This window comes from Sapajus apella, unplaced genomic scaffold (assembly GCF_009761245.1).
Source record: "Sapajus apella isolate SASKATOON/1434 unplaced genomic scaffold, GSC_monkey_1.0 scaffold5, whole genome shotgun sequence".
NCBI lineage: Eukaryota > Metazoa > Chordata > Mammalia > Primates > Cebidae > Sapajus > Sapajus apella.
Genome location: NW_022436945.1, coordinates 19,391,858 through 19,401,922, shown reverse-complemented (window position 1 = coordinate 19,401,922; position 10,065 = coordinate 19,391,858). Strand labels below are relative to the sequence as shown.

General features: G+C 37.2%; 1 pseudogene; it reads right to left on the bottom strand.

Moving 5' to 3' along the window:
* Positions 1-2,694: 2,694 nt before the first annotated feature.
* LOC116545907 lies at positions 2,695-3,248 on the bottom strand (annotated as a pseudogene).
* Between the last annotated feature and the right edge of the window lie 6,817 nt (positions 3,249-10,065).

Below are 10,065 nucleotides of genomic sequence, written 5' to 3'. Positions count from 1 at the left end.
CCAGCTACTTGAGGGGCTGAGGCAGGAGGATTGATTGAGCCCCAGAAGTTGAGGCTAAACTGAGCCATGATCATGCCACAGAACTCCAGCCTTGGTGACAAAGTGAGACTTTTCTCAAAATATATAAATAAGAGAATATGGAGTCTCCAATATGGTCATCACAATGTTTAGGAAATGATAAAAACACATGGACACATGGACACAGGAAGGGGAGCATCATACACCAGGGCCTGTTGGGGGAGGGGCTAGGAGAGGGATAGCATCAGGAGCAATACCTAATGTTGATGCAGCAGACACCATGGCAATGTATAACTATGTAACAAACTTGCACATGCTGCACATGTACCCCAGAACTTAAAGTATAATAATAAAAAACTATTAATGAAAACGAAAAAAAATGTTATGCTTTTCAAGATAAACGACATTAAGGAAACCAATTTTGGAATGACCCAGATGTGAAAATTGTCAAATACAGATTTTATTTAGCTCAGCCATTATAACCATGCTCAGTGATATAAAAGGGACTATGTATAGAATGAATGAAAGTATATTTGACCTATTTACTCGAGAGTAAGAACCAAGGAAAAAAAAATTAAACAGACTATCAAAGGAAGAAAAATATGAAGCCAGTGTGTGAACTTGAAGGATTAGATAATGGGGAGGAATTAAATACACACACACACACACACACACACACACACACACACACAGACACACAGACACACACAAAATTCCAGTTGTATCAGACTGAAGCACGGCTTGCATAGGAAAAATAGAGTAAACTTTTGAAAAGAGAGAATATGTATTTCCTGGAAGAACAGCAAAAATCATATGGTAAAATAAATTAATATCCCAGTGTTTGAGATACATATGCAAAAAGAAATCCATAGCCAAATACTTATAAAGGTGTATAGCTCTGGGTGAAGTAAACTAAAAGAAAGAGGAGGTACATTTATGTAATTTTCTCTTAGCTTTTGTATCCTATGCCAGATGATGGAATGAGGGCCAGGGACTGTTTTACTATTAGTTGGGTTACTAATGTAAATTATAAAAATAGGATAGCTATCTCATGTAGCAACTAAGGTTTATATATCCTTTGATCTGCTGTGATACTTCTTTCATTGAGGGAACAACGCTTCCTGGAATTGCTCCCTACATCTTGAAAGAAACAAAGAATGGCATTATAACTGACTCTCCAGAGATACAATTATTATGAAAATCAATGTTTGTTTAGAAATAATCATTAGATAGTATAAGCATGTAAGTGTTGAATTGCAAAGTAAAAACAAAAAATATATCCCACTGTCTGCTTTTTAGTGCAGAGATGAATAAATTGTCAGAGCCTGTGTTCTCCCCTAAGCAAAGCCTGATTAAAAAGTTTATTCTCACTTTATTAGGTATGCAATTCCAGAAACAAGGTCAAAGCAAAAGGGCAGTGAGGTAGGAATGACAACAAACAAACACTAATGTATGTTATTGAGTAGCTATCCCAAGCATATATGACTGCTCAATTTTACAATCCTGTCCTTCAAATGAGCTTCACCTGCTTTTCTGTAAATATGGCAAATTATATTGCGATTGTGTAATATCTGAGTATACCTATTTTGCCAGTACATAGGCCCCCTAGAGAATGTCTACCGATGCTTAGGGAAGGATGGGGTCATGATTATGATACATAAATAATGGTGCTATAGAAACCTTCTCCAAGATGAACAGGCTTACTCTTGAAACAATTAGTTCTGTGTCTTTGAACTGTTTTAAAACTAGAAACTGGATTAGAAATCACAGTTTTTAAAAATTATTTAAATTGACTTGCATTCTGAATGCTATCTCACCATTCGTAATACTGTGATTTATTAGCCATAGATTTCTGAAGATCAATGTACTTTGGTTACAATTTCAAGTTTCCTTTTCCCTGCTGATGATGCTGTTAGGCAGACGTGAGCAGAGCAAAAGAGGGCTCCCCTCCCCCACCACCCCTGGCAGGAATGTCATGGTCAGGCGTTTGTTAAACTGTCTCTCTAAAATAATGATTGTCACAGCTGGGGCCAGGGAAATGCACTCTTCCGATAGATAGAAAGCACCTGGTACTGGTGATCACAGCTTCCCAATAAAACCTCAGGAGCTGGGCATGTGGACTCAAGCACGCACACTAAGAGGTAGAATAGTGAAATTTAGCCGGTGTATGATCTTTCTCTAGGAAAACTTAACTGGTAAGGGAAGAACATCTCAAGTAAGCATGTCACAACTTCTGCAAACACATTGTGCATGTGGTCCCTTCTAAGCGCTGACAGGCCACTACACATGCAGACAGCCCACCCTGAGAAAAGAATCAGGTGAGAAGGAACAAAATCCCGTGGAAGCATGACAACTAATAAAACCCCAAGTCAAAGGTCAAACCACACACATGAATCTCTCAAGTTTCCCACTTGGGCCTCTCCCAAGTATACTTTACTTCCTTTCATTTCTGCTCTAAAACTTTGTGTGTGTGTGTGTGTGTGTGTGTGTGTGTGTGTGTGTGTGTGTAAGAAAATCGCTTTATTCTAATTAACTCACAAATAAAAAAATCATAGCAGCTAGTTTAAGGAGAGGCCACATCAACATTTGCCCAGCTCAAATTCCACTCCCTTCCATTTCAAATCTGAAGCAAGGAAGCTAGGAATGACACGACAGGTTTAACTGTCATGATGGTTACGCTTTATACCTTCCCTATCAATTATATTTTATACTAAATTATCTTGGTTATGAGAGCTGGTTTTCCATTTCTCCAGTTTGAACTTCTTGATTAGGCCAACCTGTTTGCAAGTTGGCACTGTTTCGGCACCTCATCGAAACCCTTACAGAGCTTGATGTCACCCCGTTCTGCCACACTCCAAAAACATTTGATCTCATAGAAGTAAGACTGCTGCTGTAGTGCCAGCTGGGTTCCTTCAGGCTCCTGGTAAGTGACGTCAGGCCTCACAGGTTCGGTGTTACTTCCTCCAAGTAATGAACTCTTTTAGAAGTATGGCGTATTGGTGTGACCCAGTGTGTGCCCCACAGCAGAGCCCACAGCCACACCAGCTGCAGTGGTCGCCATCTGGGCCATCACACCTGGCTGCCGGGTGCAGCAGCAGGAGAGCCAACTGCAGATGGGGTTGCCGCTGCTGGTGGCTGAGCTGGTGCTGGCCTGGGAGTAGTTTCATCTGAGCGGCCTGGCCGGCCAGCAGGATCATGCAGGAGGTGTAGCTTTGGCTTCTACGTGGCATCCTAGGTATGCAACGGATCGACGTGTGACAACCAGACTCTAAAACTTTTTCATAAATTTTCACTCCCACTTTAAAACTTGCCACTCACTCTGTCTTATGACCCCTTGGTCAAATTATTTCTTCTGAGAAGGCAATAACTGAGGTTGCTATAGACCCAAAAAGTGTACGTCCAAAGGATTGTAGAGCTCCAGAATAGAGGAGATAAGGTGGTACTCTTAAACACAACTGTGGGCAAATCTCAAGGACGATGTCATCCCCAAACAACTTCACAAGACTAGGAACACCAAGCTTCTTGCAGTTGCAAGTATCATCACCAGAACACTGCTTATTGCTTTAGTGAAGTGATGGCCTTTGACCCATCCCAGGGAAATTTGTCAAGTGCTGAGGTTTCATATCTTACATAATGAAAACATAAAACATCCCCACATCCTATTGCTGTTTGACCACTTTTTCCAAACTGTGCCAATAAAGCTCTGGGATCTACAAATCACTTACTTTTATTATAGGGCACTACAAGTCTAACTTTCAAGGAGCCATTCTAGAGAGTATTCGAAGTTTTCCTCCCTTCTTTCCATCTTCATGGGTTCATTATGCAAAAGATCAAACCTGAAACACTACTTCAGGCCATGATAGGAATAGGAGGTTCAGCTATGCCTCATTATACCTTCCTCCCTTTGGATTTCAGGAACAGCTGACCAGCATTAACATTAAAGTAGAGACCTTAAGAATGACAAAACAGATTCTTTGTAGTAATAAGATATCAACATGATAGACAGCAGGCTCTGAAAGAAATCAAAGTATTTTATCCCAAAATATATTTCTTTGACGTATTTTGAAATGGCCCTGTAAAGCTATCTCTTGTGGGGAAAACCTACATTCTACAGAAAATTCCTTTCCCTTCCAGGTCTTCTTCCTGATCTAGGAGAGAATAAGTTAAGAGTCTGCCACTTTTTTGGTCCAATAAAAGATATTTTTAATCTATTGTCTCTGAAGCCTGCTCCTTGGAGGCCTCATCTACATAATAAGAGCCTGGGTCTCCACAACCTCTTATCTTAACCCAGACGCTCCCTTCTAATGATTCCAGGTCTTTAGATAAACTCTTTCAACTAATCTTCAGTCAGAAAATCTTCTAATCCATCTATGACCTGGAAATCCCTACTTCGATTTGTCCTACCTTTCTGGACCAAATCAATGTACATCTTACATGTATTGACTGATGTCTTATGTACCCTTAAAATATATAAAACCAAGCTACAACCTGACCATCTTTGGCACATGTTCTCGGGATTTACTAGAACTGTGTCATGGGCCATGGTCACTAATATTTGGCTCAGAATAAATATCTTCAAATATTTTACAGAGAGAAAAAACAGGGCAGGATGCAAAAACTTATAGTATGTTCTTTGAGAAGAAACCCTATCATAGTAGTTAAGGTAAAGTGGACTGAGATAAGAAAGAAGGAAATTCAACTTGGTGCCAGGATCAAATAACTATGCAGCCTTGTGGGCTTCTCTTTCAAAAGGCTGTATAAAATACCACATCCTGGGAAGCCATTAAGATGGAGAAGAAATAATTTATTTTCTATTTCCCATTATCTATGGATCAATTTTTTTCCATTGAATTTTAATTTCCCACATTTCCTGAATGCTCACATATTTTTCTTAAGCAGTTCCCATGGGACATCATAGTTTAGCAACAACAGGGGTGTCCCAGTATTTTTGCAGCTCTTTCACTTCTATAGTTCACCCAGCGGAAATGTTAGAGCTCTTTCACTCTCATAGTTCTGTGAGTTCCTAAATCTTCTCTCATGACTGAGAAGAATGAGATACACAGACCCTGGAGAGTGGGTAAGGCAGAGTAAGTTTTATTGAGTGACAGAAAACCTTTCAGCAGCAAGAGGGGACCTGAAAGTGGATTGCCAGCCATGAGGCTGAGTTCAGGGTTTTTTATGGGCTTGGAACAGAGGAGTGCATGCTGGTTGGTTTCTGGGTGGTTTTGGAAAAAGTCCCATTTTAAAAAAGGTATAACGGTGGACAGAACCAATTCGGGGAGGGTACGTATTTGTATACTAGGTGAAAGACAAGAACCGATCAGGAGAAAACATGCCAAATGAGGATGAGAATTCTTGCATCAGTCCCTGGATTTCACCCAGAGCTCTCGATAGCTTGGTTTTTAAGTTTGTTTGAAAACATGGTTTTTAGCTGTAGACTATCTTTGGATTGAAGCATGACTTTCACCAGGGGCCCATCCCTGTCTGCCTAGGAATTTGTCTGCCTCCTGTTATTAGTATCATAGTGAACTCACGCCATAACCCATAAAAAGCTGGTCCTCAAAGAACTAGCTAGGGTAAAATAAGTGGACAAGAGCCCTGAAGTGAGATGGAGAGAATGTGAAATGGTGCCTCAGAAGTGTCTTAACTGACTGTACCCAGGCATACTTCAAAATGTAGATGAAAACTCTGAAGTACATGCAAAGTTTTTATTGCACTAAGAATGCTCAGTTGTTAAGATATCTAAAGCAAAACACAATAAGCAATTCTAGTGCTAAGGTTCTAAAGAGAAATTCAAGTTTTCTATGTGACGGTTTCCTATGTGTGCAGAGCAACCCCCACTCCCATTAGTGACATGAAAGTCAAACTGGCAAAACTCAACCTGAATAAATAGAAAAATGAAACAAACAAATGAATAATAAAATAGTGTCTGAACAGTAATCATATATATAAATTTTGCTGAGCTAAATTTCAAAATTGAAAAGACTCTCCAAATTATAAATGAGTTGGATGACAATATTTATTGTTGAGCTTTAAAAATTAGCCATGTGCAGAAAGCAGAAACTGAACCCCTTCCTGACACCTTACACTAAAATTAACTCCAGATGGATTAAAGACTTAAACATAAGACCTAACACCATAAAAACCCTAGAAGAAAATCTAGGCAAAACCATTCCGGACATAGGCGTAGGCAAGGACTTCATGACCAAAACACCAAAAGCATTGGCAACAAAAGCCAAAATACACAAATGGGACTTAATCAAACTCCACAGCTTCTGCACGGCAAAAGAAACAGTCATTAGGGTGAATCGGCAACCAACAGAATGGGAAAACATTTTCACAGTTTACCCATCTGACAAAGGGCTGATATCCAGAATTTACAAAGAACTAAAACAGATTTACAAGAAAAAAACAAACAAGCCCATTCAAAAGTGGGCAAAGGATATGAACAGGTACTTTACAAAAGAAGACGTACATGAGGCCAACAAGCATATGAAAAAATGCTCATCATCACTGGTCATCAGGGAAATGAAAATCAAAACAACATTGAGATACCATCTCACACCAGTTAGAATGGCGATCATTAAAAAATCTGGAGACAACAGATGCTGGAGAGGATGTCGAGAAATAGGAACACTTTTACACTGTTGGTGGGAGTGTAAATTAGTTCAACCACTGTGGAAGACAGTGTGGAGATTCCTCAAGGACCTAGAAATAGAAATTCCATTTGACCCAGCAATCCCATTACTGGGTATATATCCAAAGGATTATAAATTGTTCTACTATAAGGACACATGCACACGAATGTTCATTGCAGCACTGTTTACAATAGCAAAGACCTGGAAAAAAGCCAAATGCCCATCGATGATAGACTGGACAGGGAAAATGTGGCACATATACACCAAGGAATATTATGCCACCATCAAAAAAGATGAGTTCGTGTCCTTAGTAGGGACATGGATGAACCTGGAAACCATCATTCTCAGCAAACTGACACAAGAGCAGAAAATCAAACACCACATGTTCTCACTCATAGGCGGTGTTGAACAATGAGAACACATGGACACAGGGAGGGGAGCACTACACACTGGGGTCTGTTGGGGGGAAATAGGGGAGGGACAGTGGGGAGAGGGGATTTAGGGAGAGATAGCATGGGGAGAAGTGCTAGATGTGGGTGATGGGGAGGAAGGCAGCAGATCACGCTGCCACATGTGTGCCTATGCAACAATTTTGCATGTTCTTCACATGTACCCCAAAACCTAAAATGAAATAAAATTAAATTAAATTTAAAAAATAGTCTAATTTTTAAAATTGTGTAAGTAGTCAGACGCATAGGGAAAAAAGTTTATCTGGAGATAAACACAGAGTGTCTGGATCCCTTAAATAGTGCATTTAGAAGACAATGAATTCAGATATACAGAAGATGGGTCATGAAGGCAGGTAGTGGTCACATTTGGCCAGTTGTATAAGTCAAGTGTTTACAGCAATGGCCAATGCATATCAGATGCCCAATAAATATTTTTTCAAAGAATAAATGAACGTTAAAGGAGAAAACAAGTGATATAAAATTACTGACTAAATATGTGAATGTGACTAAATACAACAGAGTTAAAATCAGCATGGATATATATTTTTAAAGTGATTGTGTATTTTACTTTAAAATATCAATATTTATAATATAACAAAAGTTATATCCTATATATTTAAATTAATAGCAAATGATTACACATACAACTAAAATATTTCATAATGTTACATAGTTTAGAAATTATTTGAAAGAGCACATGATCAAAAATATTTAGAGACTGCTGGCATAGAAAGTATTAATCTTTAAAAATGCAGATTAGTTGAATCTGTTAAATGTAATCCTTTGTTCATTCAGCACTGAGCCTACCTTTTGAGGCAGGCAGCATGATATGCATTGGTTTTGCAGTGATGAACAAGCAAGACTTGCTCTCTCTCTGACAGAGCTTCTGGTTTAGCAATAGACTGTTAATGATAATAAAGTAATAATACACTTGGAAGATACTAAAATTTACTATATTAAAATATTCTTTTAATCTCACAGGAATACTTAATAAATCAAATGGAATTAGACATAAATCCTTATGTATCCTTATGGAGGACTCCCAAGTTGTATTTTTTTAACCCATCTCTAGAATATTTATAAACTTATAAAATCTCAATTTACCTTATATAACTCAATCAAATTGATCTAGAATCTATCATATGCAAGCTCACTGAGAATAACACAAATTGAAAGCCTTCATTCAAAATATATAGTTTAAAAAAAGATCAAATCACTTTTTCTATTTATGGTGTCAAGTTTTCATCAATGGTACTTTCTTCAGTCAATTACAATAAATAGTATTTGCCTATTGATTAACCAAATATATTAAGAAGTTTATGGTGGTCAAAATGCACTATTATTTCTGCATATTTCTCTGTTATTACAGGATGCATTCAAACCATTTGGATGATCTAAAGTGTATGTTTATTAAAATGTAGCTCTTAAGACTGGTTACAAGTCAGCATCCTCATTTAGGTTTTCTTACCTGCTAGTGGAAAAGAACCCTGTGTTTCTTTGTAATTCTAAAGAGCTCAATGTGCTTGTTCTATGACATCACCATCATTAACATCACCATTACCATCATCTTCATTTTTCATACTTTTATATTATATTGCAGTTAACTGTGGGTTTCTCATTTACATTATAATTTATAAGGCAATTTATTAGGCACTTAACATTTGTGATCACAACATGTCTGATATTATAATTATCTATCAAATATGTGCTGATTTCCATTGATATAAAAATCTTCGAATTTCTTTTGAACTACACTAATTTGGTCACAGTATATAGACTTTATTTCTATTATCACTGTCATGTTTGATTGTCTCTGTCGTGAAGGCTAAAAAGATCAGATGAGATTTATATGGCATATTTTAAAAATAAATTTCTCCCTGTCTGAAAAAGAATCATAATCATCATGCAATATAATTACTATAAATAGACCAGAGCCTCTGCCTGTTAAGAACCATTTATGTTATTGCATAAAGTATGATATTTGAACTCAAATAAAGAGTGCTTTTTAAAAAAATCTTCTCAAGATGTAGCATAAGGAAAATATTTAAAAACAAAGATAAAAGCCACATGCTAATTCTACTCCCAAAGTGTTATTCATGTTATTATAATTTAGATATATGATTGATTTACATTGTTTCCTAATAAAACTATTGCTTATTTTTGAGACTTCTGTCTTTCAAATTAAAGGGAAATTTTGCTTCTGGGCCCTTATACTTATTGTTATTGAATATTAAAAAAATGCATTCGTGGAAAGATAAATTTAATAATAGGCATTTGTTAAACATAAAGTGCTTAGAAAATAAGGAGAAAAATGCCACAGAGAATAGGCAGGGAGCAACACCAGGCACATATATTTAGACAACACTTTTCTCTTCTGAGATTCGTAAGACTCATATTCAATGGCGAGAAATGGATTGTGTTGATTTCATACATTGTAGATTTATAGTTGTGCTCATGCTGGCTGAAGGATAACCTATTACTCAATAAGTTTGTTCTCGCCAGGGGGAATAAAAACCATTACACAAGAAGCCCTTCCCTGTTTTATACACAAACGAGGGGTTAAGTTCAGAGACTATAATCCTATTTTGTGTGTGTTATGTGTGTATTTCTTAGAACATTTTGTTGTTACCTAGCAATTGCATTGCACCTGGTCTCAATCACTCTATATTTTACATTACATCATATGTTCATGCATAAAACAGGAGATATTATACTCCTATATTCTAAAGTGTCTCAGTTGGAGGGATTAAAAAAAAGATAAAAAGCTTACTTTTTTAAAGATTTCAGTGTTTCCATGTATTGTGTTTTTCCTTCTCAGAATGTAATTGAGTTCCATGAGGCATTTGGCACATTTCCAAAATGAAAAAAAAAAAATCATTAATGAGCTAGACTATTCAGAAATGATATTTATTGAAAACCCTGTTTCCTGTGGAGCTGCTGAAATTTACAAACCCTTGTTT